Source organism: Sinohyriopsis cumingii, chromosome 2, assembly GCF_028554795.1.
Source record: "Sinohyriopsis cumingii isolate HCF-2022 chromosome 2, ASM2855479v2, whole genome shotgun sequence".
NCBI lineage: Eukaryota > Metazoa > Mollusca > Bivalvia > Unionida > Unionidae > Sinohyriopsis > Sinohyriopsis cumingii.
The window spans coordinates 1,043,108-1,060,013 of NC_142962.1; the positions used below are offsets into that span (position 1 = coordinate 1,043,108).

Consider the following 16,906-nt stretch of genomic DNA (forward strand, 5'->3'; position numbering starts at 1 on the left):
ATAACGTTTTGTGGAGGTAGCAGTAAAGCAAAAGATCCAAATAACGTCTTCTGGAGGTTGCAGTAAAGCAAAATATCCAGATAACGTATTCTGGAGGTTGTAATAAGCAAAATATCGAGATAACTTGTTCCAGAGGTTACAGTAAAGCAACATATCCAGAAAAACATTCAGATCAGTCATCAAGTATAAATTAGAAAATAGCTAAACACAAAGCATATCACTGCAAAGAACCAGTACTGACTAAAGGGAAGTCGACGTGTCAATTCATATCCTGTAGTCTTCAATAGTTTTTAATGAGAGTATCTTGAAGGACACACGGTACTAATGATATGGAAAAATGGGAAGAAGCCTGGAAATGGGTGAACATAAAATATATTATATCAGGGTTTCGCTTCCCAGGATTGGTTAATAATGTAAGTTATGTTTTAGGAAAAAGAACCTTTTTTGAGAGCGTATCCTAGTTGTAAGTGAAAAAAACCCAGAGACATTGTTTTACTGATGGAATTTCAGTATTTTAACAGTCTTGAGTTTGGAACACTCATTACTAAACTTAGCACCTGACTCATTGATGCGGAATTGAAAGCGCATGTTTCAAACACATGCAGGTCCAGAAAATGCAGCGGCTCATATCCTTTCTTCTATAGAGAAGCTGATATCCTGGTTTCATCTGTACTGATAAATATAAGTTTGATCATGAGCACTCAAAATTTAAGTTATTAAATTTTCAATATCATGGTGATTGGATATGTTTACTATGGGAACTGAATTAGTACCGTGAGTCCTGAACGAGACATTTATTGTCAAGAGTCTAATGATTGTGCACATGCAGAAATGGTCATTTCAATGGAATGTGATAATTGTTTTCAGTTTTGTCATGTTTCAAACATTATAATTTTATGTAAGCGTTAAATATGCCTCTTGCATGAGATTCTTTGTTTGCACATTCAGATTTGTGTTCATAAGGTCTGCGTACATGGTATATGTTGTTTCCTTTGAAGTGGTATAAACTGGTATATTTTAGTCCTTGACCTTGCTTTGAGTATCATCAGCTGAAAACCTTTACATTCTACTTATATCTCAGTTTCAACGCACCAGTTCTTTAAGATGAAAACCTGCAAAGCTATCAAATTGCAGTCTAGAGATAATCAAATTGCGTCATCTATTTACAGAAAGCAGCCGCCAATTATCAGAAGGATAGGTGGTAAATGAAATTTCAGGTCATTAAATATATTGATCATAGACTGATTAGTGTTGGCATTTTGACAGACGACCCATACAAGTCAGAAATATTTGATGACAGTTGCTTTTACGCACCGTATATATTTTATCATTCCTTGTTACTTGCTTAAGAAAACGAAAACGAAGCCATGGGTTTGGGTAAGTTAAAATTAAATTTCTGCTTTATTTGAGCTAATTTCTTAAATTCATTGGAAGATTGCTGATAAATTGATAACTTCGCAAGAAATTAAGGATCCATAGAAATTAGCGAAACTTTTGTTCTCTACACACATATAGCTTTTCAGTTTATTTACAAAATATACGTTTCTGTGAGTACCGTCAATCACCCTTCAACCTCAACCTAGAAAGTTTATTTATATTATTATAGTCTGTACTAAATCATTCTTGATTCGGACATTCTTTATATCAGACCTGTTACTAATCTATTCTTGCACTGGACACACTTTATAGCAGACCAGTTACTAATTCATTCTTGCACTGAACATTCTTTGTATCAGACCAGTTACTAATTCATTCTTGCAATGGACACTCTTTATATCAGACCTGTTACTAATTCATTCTTGCATTGGATATTCTTTATATCAGACCTGTTACTAATTCATTCTTGCATTGAACATTCTTTGTATCAGACCAGTTACTAATTCATTCTTGCAATGAACACTCTTTATATCAGACCTGTTACTAATTCATTCTTGCATTGGACATTCTTTATATCAGACCTGTTACTAATTCATTCTTGCATTGGACACTCGTTATAGCAGACGTGTTACTAATTCATTCTTGCATTGGACACTCGTTATAGCAGACCAGTTACTAATTCATTCTTGCAATTGACACTCTTGATATCAGACCCGTTACTAATTCATTCTTGCATTGGACACTCCTTATATCAGACCCGTTACTAATTCATTCTTGCATTGGACACTTGATATCAGACCTGTTACTTATTCATACTTGCACTGGGCACTCTTTATAGCAGACCTGTTACTAATTCATTCTTGCATGGACCCCCTTGATATCAGACCCGTTACTAATTCGTTCTTGCATTGGACATTCTTTATATCAAACCTGTTACTAATTCATTCTTGCAATGGACACTCTTCAGCGGCGTCGCTAGGGTTGGTGTCAAAAAGTACGGTAAACTCATGGTGTCACCCCTGCAGACTTCCACCATGAATTTCTTCTTCTTAAAATGAGTCCACAGTATAAAAAATGCAGACTGCATGGTGGCACCCCGTGCCTGCTAGTCATGTATTTAACTATGATCGGTTATCCGCTTATGAAATCCGAGTAGACCGAGCAGTGTGTGCTCTGTAAAATTTGCAATTTTTCATTTTGGTGTCACCCCTCTGAGATGGTGTCACCCGGTGCGGTCCGCACCCCCCGTACCCCCCTAGCGACGCCACTGACACTCTTTATATCAGACCTGTTACTAATTCATTCTTGATCTGGACCATCTTTATGTCTAACCTGTTACTAATTCATTTTTCCCCTGTTCATTATTGTTACCAATTTATTATTGTACTGGGCAGTCTTTATATGAGACCTGGTACCAATTTATTATTGTACTGGGCAGTCTTTATATGAGACCTGGTACCAATTTATTATTGCACTGGGCACTCTTTATATGAGACCTGGTACCAATTTATTATTGTACTGGGCACTCTTTATATGAGACCTGGTACCAATGTATTATTGCACTGGGCAGTCTTTATATGAGACCTGGTACCAATTTATTATTGCACTGGGCACTCTTTATATGAGACCTGGTACCAATTTATTATTGCACTGGGCACTCTTTATATGAGACCTGGTACCAGTGTATTAATGTACCGGGTACTCTTCATGTCAGACCTTGAGATCTTATCCCTGCCCATATCAGTTGGTTTGCACGGTTTCACGTTGGTCGACTTCTGTTCCCGGCGCTAAGAGGAAAACTGTTTTAGTTTGTTTTTATTCAAAACTACTTAGAAATGTTGTTTTTCTCCTATGGAAATCACGATAACCTTTTACTTTACAGATGTGTTTTATCTTGCAGAATTGAAACCATGTTCTAGTATCGATTACAGAATCCAAAGCATTTCATACGTAAAACTGTACGAGCACGTGGTATACTGATACACATGGATGTCAACTTTGCATGTCATGTTTTGGAGACGAATGATATTTTAACTGCAAAGTTAGGCTTTATTATTCATTGGCAATACGTTGCCAAATGTCTTCAGTAACAAATTCTCAGACTTACATGCCTAAGTGAGTGCTTTGAAATATGTATTGAATGGCCGAAAATGTTTTATGCATGAGCCAAATATTATTCCAATTATAAAACGTACAGCATCGTCAAAATACCTAGTTGGTGCAATTCACTGGGATCGGTGTCATTGGTATCTACGGTTTAGGGAGGTAGAATTTCTGACACAGAGATTGTAAGATCCTCAGGGTTTATTAATCCAAATTTACATCATCCACGTGATCAGATTCTTGCAGGTAGTGGATTCACATTACGTTATGACTTAAGTGTGTTTTCAGCAGAACTGATCATACCTGCATTTACAAAATGCAAGAAACATTTGTCCTTTAGGGAGGTAGAGAAGTCACGGAATATACGTTGTGTACGAATACATGTTGACAGAGTTATAGGTCTTATAAAAAAATATAACACAATTCAACAAGGTATGCTGCCAAAACGTATGATAAAATCATTAAATGACGAAGCCAGTAAAGACAATCAAGCTTGCATTGATAAACTGATTCTTTGCTGCGAAGTTTAACCAATCTTGGTGATGGCGTTGTATACAATGATCATGAGTGACTCGGCTGTTACTAATATGTAGTAAACCAGTAGGTTCTGTTGACAAAACTTTACATCATTTAGTAGTACAATTAATAAAGTGTCTCTTTTAGGTAACTTTGAATAGAGCTTTCGGTTAATAGGTTTAGATGAAATATATCTAGTCAAATAACAAGAAAGCACTGATAGCAATAGATGTGTAAAGTCATTATTGACTACATAGGTCAAGTTTCATGCTTGATGTTGTACACGCAATAGATGATGTTGTTTAACATTTGTACCTTTCATTCAGTATATTCTGAAAACACTACAGAAATTCAGATTCAAACTATTCCTTTTACACTGCAAAACCACTGTCCTTGTGGCACACGCTTCATTTTTATACATTTCAGATGGGACCATTGTATTTTGCACTTTCGAATGACACAACCAATCATATCTGCTTTACCGTCATCTTTAGAATGTTATGAACAATTTAGTATTTTGGTCAGTTACACTACAATGCAAAGTAACTGCACTGTGTTCCAACCTCCTTATTAGCAGCTCAGGCATAAAATAGTTTAAATAGATTACTGTAACTCATTCAGTCATCCTAGAAATGAAATCCCTGTCTCTGGAAATATGTAACATAGTCATCATTCTTAATGTGAGGCAACAAGTATTGCATGTTTCAACACTGTGGACAATAGATTATGTTGAAATTGACTATAATATTGATGATGATCTTTCAGGGCCCTTCCATCTTCAGTTAGACGTGTAGTGGAGTCCTCGATATAGTCTTCTAATGTTGAATCTTTGTGTTAAAATGGACATTTAACATCTACAACTCTGCAGCCATGACATGAACATGGTGACAGAGAATCAACAACCGCTGCTACGAATGTCAGTTTGTCGCAGATCCTGTTAGCTGCCTTTTAAAAGCTGTTGAATTGTTGCCATGGTTGCTGCATATTCATGTAAGGCGACCGCCTAATTTCCTTCCGCCATCTAACTGCTAGAATATAGTGAAGACATTTTCTACTTGGATCTCATAATGACTAACGTAGCAATAGAGATGGGTTGTCTAAGTTAGTGTATACAAAATCATGGGCTTTCGAAGAGGATATGCGGTCATTGCGTTGTTCATTAACGATGAGCACTGGCTCATTGTTGTATCAGTTATACAGCTTATAACCTCTAAGCTGTTGACCTGATCAGCACATCAGTCTCCTTTACTTAGTGTACAGTTGTCTTGATTATATTGTAAAAGTAACACTTAAAGTTTTGGGTCTGGATTTGTCTTCTTTGGCGAATGGCAGTCAAATCTCAGAGAAACTGTCATTTTTCCCAGAGAAACGTTTTGAATGTACTTAAAACAACAGGGTTTGTTTTACATGCAAGAATGTGTCTGAAACGTGTGTTTGCTCGCCAACTGTAGACTTTGTTGTGCACTGGATAAATTACTTTGTGACCATCCTTTTTACGAGTCCTAGCTAGATTTATAAAAAGCTAATGTCTTTGATTTCAGGCGGTTGAACTTCCTTGACAAATTCAGAGTTCTACCTGCAAGGTAATTTTGTACATGCCAGACTGGTAGTTCTACCTGCAAGGTAATTTTGTACATGCCAGACTGGTAGTTCTACCTGCAAGGTAATTTTGTACATGCCAGACTGGTAGTTCTACCTGCCAGACTGGTAGTTCTACCTGCAAGGTAATTTTGTACATGCCAGACTGGTAGTTCTACCTGCAAGGTAATTTTGTACATGCCAGACTGGTAGTTCTACCTGCAAGGTAATTTTGTACATGCCAGACTGGTAGTTCTACCTGCAAGGTAATTTTGTACATGCCAGACTGGTATAACCTAAGAGTACTGCTACTTCAATTTTAAAGAAAAATATTTCAGTTATGAGATAACAGCATTCAGAAAACCCTCAAATAATCAACGAAAAGTTACTAATAATCTGATGGGTAAGGATTTATTATGTTAAATTCATGATATAAATAGAGGAACTCTCTCATTTTCAAAATGGAAATCTACCACACACTCCCTAAAACCAAGCAAATAAATTATCAGACAGCTTGAACAAGTTCTTGCTTCATAAACATTAATGTTGTGGTCATTAATATATGAAGCTCTTGAAATTAACTTATATTTTTTTTATGTTCATACCCTGCCATATAGCCATGGCGAGCAGCAGCTACTGAATTATTTGCAGCAAGAGCAACCCAATGATGACATGTAAAACTATTTGGTGGTTCATGGCTCGTTACCATGTGTACACATCTTGACTGGAAACAATTGTAAGCATATTCTCGCAACGCGCAGCATCCATTTAAAAAGCTGCACACTGTTTATTCAGTATTTTCACGCATCAGTATTTCTAATTCAAACAAATGGCGTATAATTATTTTGATAAACTGGACAGTTCAGCAAAAGGTCGTTATACGGTAACGTTAGAATTAATAAACGGATGATTGCTCTTACACGTTTCCAGCTGTTGTAAGGGAAAACTATCCATACAAATGGATATCACTCTAGTAATTTGATCTGTACTCGTATCTGATCGACTCTCCCCAGGTAAATACCATTACGTACTCGTATCTGACCGACTCTCCTCAGGCAAGTACCATTACGCTGAATGAGAGAATATATATATATATATATATATATATATATATATATATATATATATATATATATATATATATATATATATATATATATATACATATCTTACATGAAAGTAATTTGTTTGAAAATAATATTTTCCAGTCATAAGAATACTTGACAGATTCACAGATTACTTCCATTTTGAATTATCGACCAACATACTGTTTTTCATTTTTTTCATAGTTGTATCAAGAAATAGATTAGTTTTTAGGCTATTTGACTTTATTCCCCATTATGTACTTCCTGTGAAAGGAATGTTTGTCATTTTTATATAGTATATGAAAAGGTAAGTTTATAAAGTTTATAAGTCAATATCTAATGTAACAAGTGGCAATCGTTTTCAAAATTAAAATGAAAACTGTTTCTTCTGCTGAATGTTCTTAATTGTGTTGCTTTGTCCTCCAGTTCCTTTTTTCCGTTTCCTTGGTTATATGTATCTAATCCTTATAATTATAATGTCTTTTAAATTAATAATAAGCTTTGTTTTGTTTATAGGCATTTTCACACGTGGAACTATGAAATCTTACAAAAGACTTGAGGCTTCACCCAGATATTGTAACTGTGACTGTTCTACGTCATACACAGGTTCCATGAATTAAGGATTAATGTCGAGCCATGAACTTAATACGTCTTTGAATGAACCGGAAGAGAATCGTTTTGGCCATAGACTGCTGTCTTATGAACTGTTTCTGCGGTAATATTTACAATGATGTGGCCTACATATAAGATTATAATGCATATCGTGCCAACCTGTTTAGCTGCTAACGTTGTGATAGAACGAATTAGTTGAATTTTGTTTTCAGTGAGTATTTTATTTTGTTTGTGTTATGCTATTATGGCATCAAAGTCATCGTTATTTCTCTTCGCCTGAAACAAATTTCATCGCATTATCCAATATATATTCGACCAGCAAATGTATTTTATCAGCTTTGGAATGCAGCAGGAAGACGGTATCTTATTGCCCTAGTTACGGAAAGGGAAGTTCAATTTGGAGCTTTTCATCTCACTACTTTTCGCAATTCTGGTTGGCTGCAATCAAATATTATCCCTTGTTATTTACTTTCCCAGTTTAATAATAGGCTTTCCTAGCTCTTCCATCTTACAATATTTCCCACTTTAAAACGTTCAACTTAAATAGCATTATTTCTTGTGTCAGAGTTACGTGAAACATAATTGTCTAATTTATTCGATTAAAGTCCCAGTTATTCAATTCCTTATACACTTTAAATACCCTTCAAAATTATCACGAATCTACCACTGAATATGAATTTCATGAGCGACTCTCGAAACCATTTTGCCTTTAAAATTTGAATCCAAAATATATTAAAAGGATACCAGCTTCGTCACTTTTTGCAAATTTGTCAAAAATTTAATTCTCTCTAGTTTGCTTTTTGTTCTTTATTTTTTCCCATTCTCATGTAAAGCAAAATGATAGCTGCCTTTCCTATATCGTATCTGTTTGGTGGTGGAAGGTGTGGGGTGGGGTTGGGTGGGGGTTACTTGCCAAAAACGACCTCTCTCACACACAAGCAACAGGAAACACTAAACAAGAGAAGGGGTAGGAATGGAGAGAAAACCTACCATCAATGATTGATCTGTGAACGACATATTTCATCAGAAAGTTGAGCAGGTTCTATGGGTCGAATCCTATTCCCTATCCTTTTACAAAAACTGTTTCCAAACACTAATGGAGCAATGGAGTAAAACAATATAGTGGAAGAATATAATTGAATAAGAAGAACAAAGATGGAATTAATTAAAATTAATGGCCTGGAATATAATTATCAAATTCTCTGGCACTCACTTAATGAAAACTGAACGTAATATTGCTTTACGTTGAAACCGCGGTTTATGGGAGCTTTCTTTTGATCTTTTTCTTTTTGCTTGGATCTCTTTTACAGTTGCATCTAAGTTCGTTAATAACGTTATATCCCGGACAAAATAGAATACAGAAACAAGATAAATACAATATATACTCGCTTATAAGACGAGTCCACCTGTAACCTGCACAGACCCAGATTTGTCGTCGCATAATGCGCCGGAAGATCAGGGTCTGTGCAGTTCAATAGACCCTGATATGCAGGCGCATTATGCTACCGCATATCTGGATCTTTGTTCTTTACAGTTTTACTCGAATAATAAGCGAGTATATACGCAATTTGAATAGGAAATTGTTGAAGCTACTAAATGGGAATAAGGTAGAAAGCATAGAAAATATCGGACGAATATTAAATGCTGTAAGAGTGGTGGAATGTTGAATAGGAAATTGTTGAAGCTACTAAATGGGAATAAGGTAGAAAGCATAGAAAAAATCGGATGAATATAGAATGCTGTAAGAGAGGTAGAATTTTACTCTTCAAAATAATTACAATATTGTATTAACAACTGGACTTTAGGAATGTCCCCAATTAATATGAGAACGACGGAGCAAAGGAAAGCATTGGGTAGCATTTGACGATATAAAGACGAGCTATTCATAATAAAACTGACCAGATATTGCTCTCTCTTTCCTTATTACAAAATTCATTTTGGTCATCGTAACACTTAAGTGCAACACACAGATGAACTCCTCAAAAATGCACATGTGTTTTGTTCATAATGATGTCCTAATACAATATTATGACGTTCCCAATCGTACTTCTTTTAATGTTTCAACACTGAACCAGGTCACAGTTATTAAATTCATAAAGCATGTTCTTGTTTCTACAACTGGAACTTGTGCGGCCCTTAAACACATTAGAGTAGATTTATAATGTGTTTTAATAGTAATAATTTAATAATAAAATCACTGGAGTTTCTATGGAAAATTTATTTGATAATTCACAGGAGTGGAATAATCTCGTATTGTCCCACTGTCCGTCAACAGACAACCGTATGGCCAGAAACCTTAAGTTATTATTAGACTTTTGGTAAGATTTCAAATGCAGCAAAGTGCAAATTGATTTCTCTTAATGTGCAACTTTGCTTTGAATTGGGAAGGAAACATTACGTTACTGTTTATATTTTTTGTGCAAGTATTCAAAAAACACAGCAGAACATAAACGGTAAACCGCTGACATCGCGCAGGATCCAGTAAGAACTATGCTATTTTAATATGTTGCACGTCTTGCTAGCCAATACGTTTAAGAAAAAATAAAATGATTTCTATGAGTGAAATACTGAGTTTTCACCCACTCGATGAAATATATCCGTTATTCGCTCGTTTAAAGTAAATATCCTCTCTTCACCCTACAGGCAACTGACTTTTTGAGGCACGCTTTGTGGCTTGCAACGGAATACACGCAGTCACTAGATATCCACCAATGCATGACGTAAATAAGGCTAGGTGCTTTATCTGATTTATGCTGGCAACCTTTTTTATTTTTGAACATATATATTTTGCGGGTTTTTTAATCTTTCGAAGTGTGATGTAAGCAGTCACTTCCGTTTTAGTCATTTTCTTGGGTGTCCCAAAGTTAATCAATCAGTTATTCTAATTGGCACAATTTGGTAGGAACATCTTCGGCCATCGTAACTGTGACCTAATTGATGTTCACTAGCGATGGGGAGTGTAGTTAGTAATTCTTTGTGACACATTTGGGTTTGCTATACAAGAATGGCATACTTTCATAAAATAATAACTGTAAGGTTTGAAACGAGAGGACTGGTTTTCGTATTGTATTTTGTAATCTTGTTTGAATAAAAGGGTGTGTGATGGATGGGCGGCTGCGTGTGCCATACAATTTGTACAGAAAAACCCACATATCGTTTTTATTTGGTTTGTTTACTGAGGCTGCAAAGCAGAAGTTTTGCTCAAACAAAAGCAGGAGCAAGTTGTGGTTTGTTTTCAAATTATTTTGTTCTTTTTTTTTAAATCGAGAAACTTTAATCACACCATTATTTAAACAGCTATATGAAACGAACTCCTTGTTGAACTCATTTTTGATGCAAAATTCAGGAGTATATTCAGACTTTTGTGGAGACAGATAACTAAGTGCGTGGGACTTTATTTTAGACAAGATTCCATACGATTTCAGCAAACTCATCGCAAATTAAGCTGATGATATTAATACAGAATAATATAGATCATCCTTTCAAGTTCACATTCAGAATTACATATGAGCATTGGGGAAAAAAAAACCACATAGAAGTGTTATATGCAAGTTCATTGAAATGCGTACGTCTAAAATAACATCGGCTTTATTCAGGCGAAATTTCCACCGCTATGCTAATACCCTTTTAGAAAAAGATGTTTTTTTTGTTCTTGTGTCTATGAGGAATGAATGTGCGACATTATTACATATAAAGTGTCATATCTATCTAATCTTATGAACGACAACAAATAAAAACGAAACGAATGCGAACGAGAAAACAGGAAGTGTTTATCAAGGATTGTGATCAGTAACACATTTACACAGATTGTCCTTAGAAAGTATGCGTTAATAAATGCATAAATCATTTCGCAACTCAAATCCATAAATTATCATTAAAAAGAAATATTAAGTGTAGGGGTACGAAGTCAATGACTTGGGATATTCGTTTCCTTCAAAGGTACAAAGTACGTGTGTATGACCTGTGTGTTGGCATGAAACTTAAGTGATCCATCAATGTTATTAATAGTATCATAAAACAATAGAAGATAATGTTGGTTCATTATCTACCAATAAATCATCTATTTTCTCAGTGAAACACGGTTATATATCTCTTCATCACCATATTCACTAAAATTACGCCACCACAAGAACTATTTCAGCGACACAAATTTCGTATAAAAAGAAGAAAGAAGAGGATGTTGACAGAGATAAAACATTCATATCAAGCGTAATAGCAACCAAACATACAGAGATAAAACATTCATATCAAGCGTAATAGCAACCAAACATGTAATCCTAAAAAGCACCACCACCTTCAAAGTATGAAATTTCATGTGAAACCTTTTTCAGTCTACTTTAAATATTTTTTTTATCTAATCTAAATCTGAACAGCATTGGTGGATAGCTAAACTGAATTAAAGTAATAGTTCCGCCTAACTCGATTAGTGTTGTTTTCAAATTACAATCAACTGATCTGAGTGATGCCGTTTTATATTGAATCCTTTAAAAATGTTCTATCTACATTAATCTTGCAATAATAGGGTTCTATCAATGGACAATATCGGTTACTTTAGAATAACTTGATTACGATTTTAATGAAGAGGCATTTACTGCAAGATTAAAGTAATGCAGATATTCTGGGTGCGTGTTTTTGGTAAATCAGGTGGAGTCAATCAAATCAGACCTACGATGAGCACAAGTTAGATGGTCAAGTGCTTCTGTCATGGATTATCCAGATTATCCAGATTAAAAGCATACGGACATTCTGATGCATCACGTTTATTGAATCCAAATTTGAATTTATGTAGCCAGCAAATTATTTTCGCTATATCCATTGTTCTCATATTATGCCCACAATTTGAGCTCTAGTATTTTATTTGGAATATTTTGATTATTTTCCACAGTATATATTTTAATGAAACATACTAGTTTCATATTCCCAATATTTTAATTACATCAAGGCATCTTGATAAGGATCGGTATTTATCAACGAAAGAACAGGCAAGGTTTATAAGGAGAAAACAGTGACAATTACTTGCTCAAGTAGAACAGCGTGAGGATATCAAATTAAAATATTGTCAGGCTAGGTAGTAAATTCGTGAAGATGTATGCTATATCTTCGAACAAAAATATTCCTGAGGATAAGTTCAAAAGTCTTTGTTTGCATGCCAAGGTATTATTGTAAGAATTTATGCTTTGTATCTCGAAAAACACTTGTTGAGTATTTCCTATGGTAAACTACATGTACTGTACGTATAAAATTATAATTTATAAAACAATGATCGTGACAGATCGCTAAGATCAAGTCAACAGCTATTTAGGTCAAAGATACCACACATTAATTCGAATGGAGGTCATATAAACATCACGTGAAAGTAGGAGTACGTTTGTGCTGTATAGCTATCATGCACACCCTAATTGTTGATTGGTTCAACATGACCATTTACGGTATTTTGAAATAATACGAGTTGATTTTTCTTAAATCAGATTATGTTTATTTGATTCTCATATACAGACTATGTAATGAGAATACACGCACACATATTCCATTCTTCAGTATATGCCAGTTGTGTAAGAGTTGTTGAGAGGAAATAGTGATGTATCTATAATATTTGTTCGTTTGATTTTGAAGAATGACAGATCTCCAATTTAAAGTCAGTACTTGTCAGATAATGTGAATTTATTCAAGGATTTGAGTATGTAAATAACTGTATTGGATTATGTGAAGCTTTTAACGACTTCAGTGATATTTTACCTACACGAGATTACCTTAGAGTAAACAGATTTGGATTTAGAACTGTGGGTCTGCAGTGATGTCAGCATGGTAGCATATACATACATTAGAACCTTCCTTCGGAATAACTTTGGACAGTTTCAGGATTAATGAGAAATTGAAGGTACAATTTAAGATATTCAGAAAATTCATACACTCTAAGTTAGTTTTAATTCGTTCACTTTGTTTGATTTTATATTTCATTTAAATAAAATTTATGTTTTTGGAAATTGAATGCCTGTTGGGTTTACCTAGTCTTGTTAACTAACGTTAAGCCCCTAGACGACTTAATATATAACGAAAATAACAATGCATCAATTAAAAAAAAAACTAGTCATGCGCTTTCGAGATATGCCAAACCCTTTTTCAAGGCGGAAGGCACAAACAAAGAACAATAACAATTTAGATTTTGTTTTATCAAAATCACATAATCTCATTCTAATATATTTGGAAAACATAGAAAACAATATTCTTTGAAATATATACGTTGTGGCAAATAAGATATTCAAGCTTGGCGAGAATACTGTTGCAAGTTTCCGACAGGTGACCAACTTTTGTTAATTCCTTGAAACAACGGAAACATATCCGGTTTATCCGATCATGCCAAGATCATGCCAAGATTGCTTCCAAGCATTTTCTAGAACACACATTTCTGTCTTATTTAGGTGAGCAAGAATATTTTTATCTTTTAATGGGGTGTTGGGTAATGTTACTTGATAGTGGCATTGTGAAAGATTACGTGTTTGCATTTGAGCTTTTTGATTAAATTCATTAGGAACTTTGTATGGTCTGTGGAGAGTCTTCGTCCGGTTTGAGCGATTTTTTTTCCCTTTGCCCGCGTTGTCTCCTTCAACTGCATTCATTCGTTTTGGATTTTGCTTTCAGATTATGATTATCATAATTGTCATTTCGCGGTGACTCTTAACTGTGTTTAACAAATGTATTCTCTGTTACTTTATTTATTTCTTGTGAAAGTCCTTTTATCTTTGTTTATTATGTTATTCAAGGTCTTGAACTGTTTTTTTTTTTATATTAAATACAGGCATAATCCATATCCTTGTTTAGATTCTCTGGCTAAAAGTTTTTTGTGGCACTTTGATGCTTACCCTAGGTGATTACTTCTAAAACTTCAAACAAAGGAAAGGTATTACATTTTGATACTCTTTAATATCGTTACCCAATATTTTTCCCGGGTAACATCTATTGTACTATTATGGACCAGAGAGGAAAGACAACGTGTTTCCAAATTAGGATAGAAAATGAGGAATCATGAAACATACTTGACAATTTTCATGGATTTCTATTATTCTGGATTTAAACCTGGTCTGCTAGTTTAAAACTTTCCAGCATTACGTCTTCTCTTATTTCGTTTCTATCATTCTCTTTTGTTTCGTTAACCCATTCTGTGTTTTCTATTTCATTTTTTTCTATTTGTTTATTCTTTACAATATTACTGGAATAATTCTCGATTTGAACATATAACTGTCCAGTCGAAGAGTGCATAGATTCATAGATTTTACTTATACGAGAAGTGAAAATAAAAAAACAACTGACTAGACCTAATCAAAGCAGAACCATTTAAAACAGTCTTAAAAGTCCTCCTTACCTAATGAAGACTATGTGTTGACGTCGAGATATCCAAACACATTGAAGAAACTGCTTTCTTTGAGAGAGTAATGAAACAGAATTCATAGTAAAAGTTTTCAAAAAAGACTTGGTCACAGTATCGAAGTTCAGGTGACTAAAAGAGCAAGCAGTGTATCAGTAGTGGAATATATAGTTAGCCAACGTATCAAGATTGAGATTTTGATCGAAGGTTGTTAATTCGTATAATTTTTCAGAACAGTTATGTTATCTACTAAGAAAAAGAAAACACTCGGTAAAATGTCCAACCATAATGCAGTTGATATTAATGACAACTAGTAGAAAGTAAAAACACAGATCTAGGTGGAAAACTACCAATGTCTTAACAACTTGGGAAAAAGTCATACCATGGCCATAACTGCTTGGGAAAAAGTCATACCATGGTCATAACAACTTAGGAAAAAGTCATACCATGGTCATAACAACTTGGGTAAAAGTCATACCATGGTACATAAATTGCACTGGTTTACGTTTGAGCGTCGATCTTATTGCACAACTTAGTAAAATTAGTGCATATATGGAAAAAACCGTAGGCTTTCCTATTTTTTAGTCTACTGTAGGAGAAGATAACCAGATGATTGATCGTCCGACCTTTTGATCACAACGTGTTTATCACTACCTGTTAACTACCACGACATTTAATCAACATGACGTTTCATCACCGCGATTGTTTCTTATCATCACGTTTGATCATCGTGACGCTTGCCCACCGCGACGAAATGCATATGTTTATATAGTTTCATGTGATTCTGCAATTATTTCGCACATTATAAAATCAGCTAAATGAACCCTGAATGCGAAAATTATCTATGGCTAAACGATAATGTGAGGCAAACTAGTAAACAATTACGGGGTTAGGCGAGCCATTCATGGAGGAAGGCCAATATGGCACGAGCAACACTAGTACTCAACAGCTGACGCCTATTGTGCTTTGGCTGTAACGCACCAGATGCAGTCTAAGTGTAGCGAGATTTGTTCGGCAAGAGGTAATGTCTCGCAGCCGGTTTACAGCCACTCACAAAATGTTAATGAACTGCGTAAAGCTGGAAGAACAATGAGTTAGCCAATGTAAACGTTCCATCAGGTTTCCAAACGTACTCCTTAGAAAGCCTATCAATCAGTTCGTTGCTTCCTAAGATAATGCTACGATGGTGTCAGGAGATAGAGTTGAAGAGGTCAGACCTAACGAATTTCTGTGGGATATAAAATGTTAAATGTGGGGGATGCATTCAACGTCACTTGCATCTGGTTTCGGTTATTATTGAATGTTAGGATAGAGCCATCAGAATATGGTCTGGCAGCGATGATACAATATCTCCTTGAACCACACTTTGGGTAATCTCATTCATCTTGGTCTTCATATCTTCGAAAGCTTTGCGTTCGTGAGCGTTGGCGACGTTGCAGAAGTAAATTATGTAGGATATTCTCTGCCGACCACTTTTTCCTTATCATCTGCGGTCAGCGTGGCTCTGGCTTTGAATAAACGATATTTGGCGCAGCGCTATATTGGCTGCCCGTTTAAGTTTGTCTTGTGTCACCGGAAATTTTGCAATCAGATATATCTGCCGGTATTTCGATCGCTTCGACTTAACCAACACTGCTGCCATAGCTAAACATTTTGCAAGGGGCACAGTGTACATATGACCTTGAGAATGCATGAGTAGGTATATAGTTAATATAAATCTGAAGTGGTTATAGAACAATTCACGACACTGACCGTTGCTCTGTATTAAAACCGGATATTGATTAATTTTTGCGCATGCGTATTGTGTGTGTGCGTGCGTGTGTGTGTGTGTGTGTGTGCGTGTGTGTGTGTGTGTGTGTGTTTAACGTTGGGTAGATGGTGCGGTTTCTAAAATCTGGTGGTCCAGTGTTTAGGCCTGACCGTCACAAATGCGTCTTTGTTTTGGTTAGACGCTTCCCATCAGCCAAGTAAACAGGTAAAGTGACAAACATATTAGTATGAGTATTCCTGTATTCCTTTGTATATTAAATATAAATAAAATTTCACACGTTCAAGAACCGAGTCATATGTCAAGAGCACGTTGAACGATGTAAAAGTAGAATTTAAGATTTTAAGATTGTAGTAGGTCTAATGTCGACAACATTTGCAAAAGGAGAGAATGTGTGCAAAACAAAAATGCTGCAAAGGATTAGTGTAACTGTTATCATGAAACAGCCATTGTTGTATAAGTTAATTAAGCACAAGTGCACAAGAGTGATGTGAACTTGATCCA

At 35.2% G+C, this 16,906-nt stretch overlaps 1 long non-coding RNA gene across 1 annotated transcript; it reads left to right on the forward strand.

Annotated features, from left to right (window-relative positions):
- The first annotated feature begins 1,257 nt into the window (after positions 1-1,257).
- LOC149804195 (uncharacterized) lies at positions 1,258-7,482 on the forward strand. Its single transcript, XR_016413827.1, has 2 exons — positions 1,258-1,377; positions 7,176-7,482. It is a non-coding gene; the product is annotated as an uncharacterized LOC149804195 (long non-coding RNA).
- Positions 7,483-16,906: the final 9,424 nt, after the last annotated feature.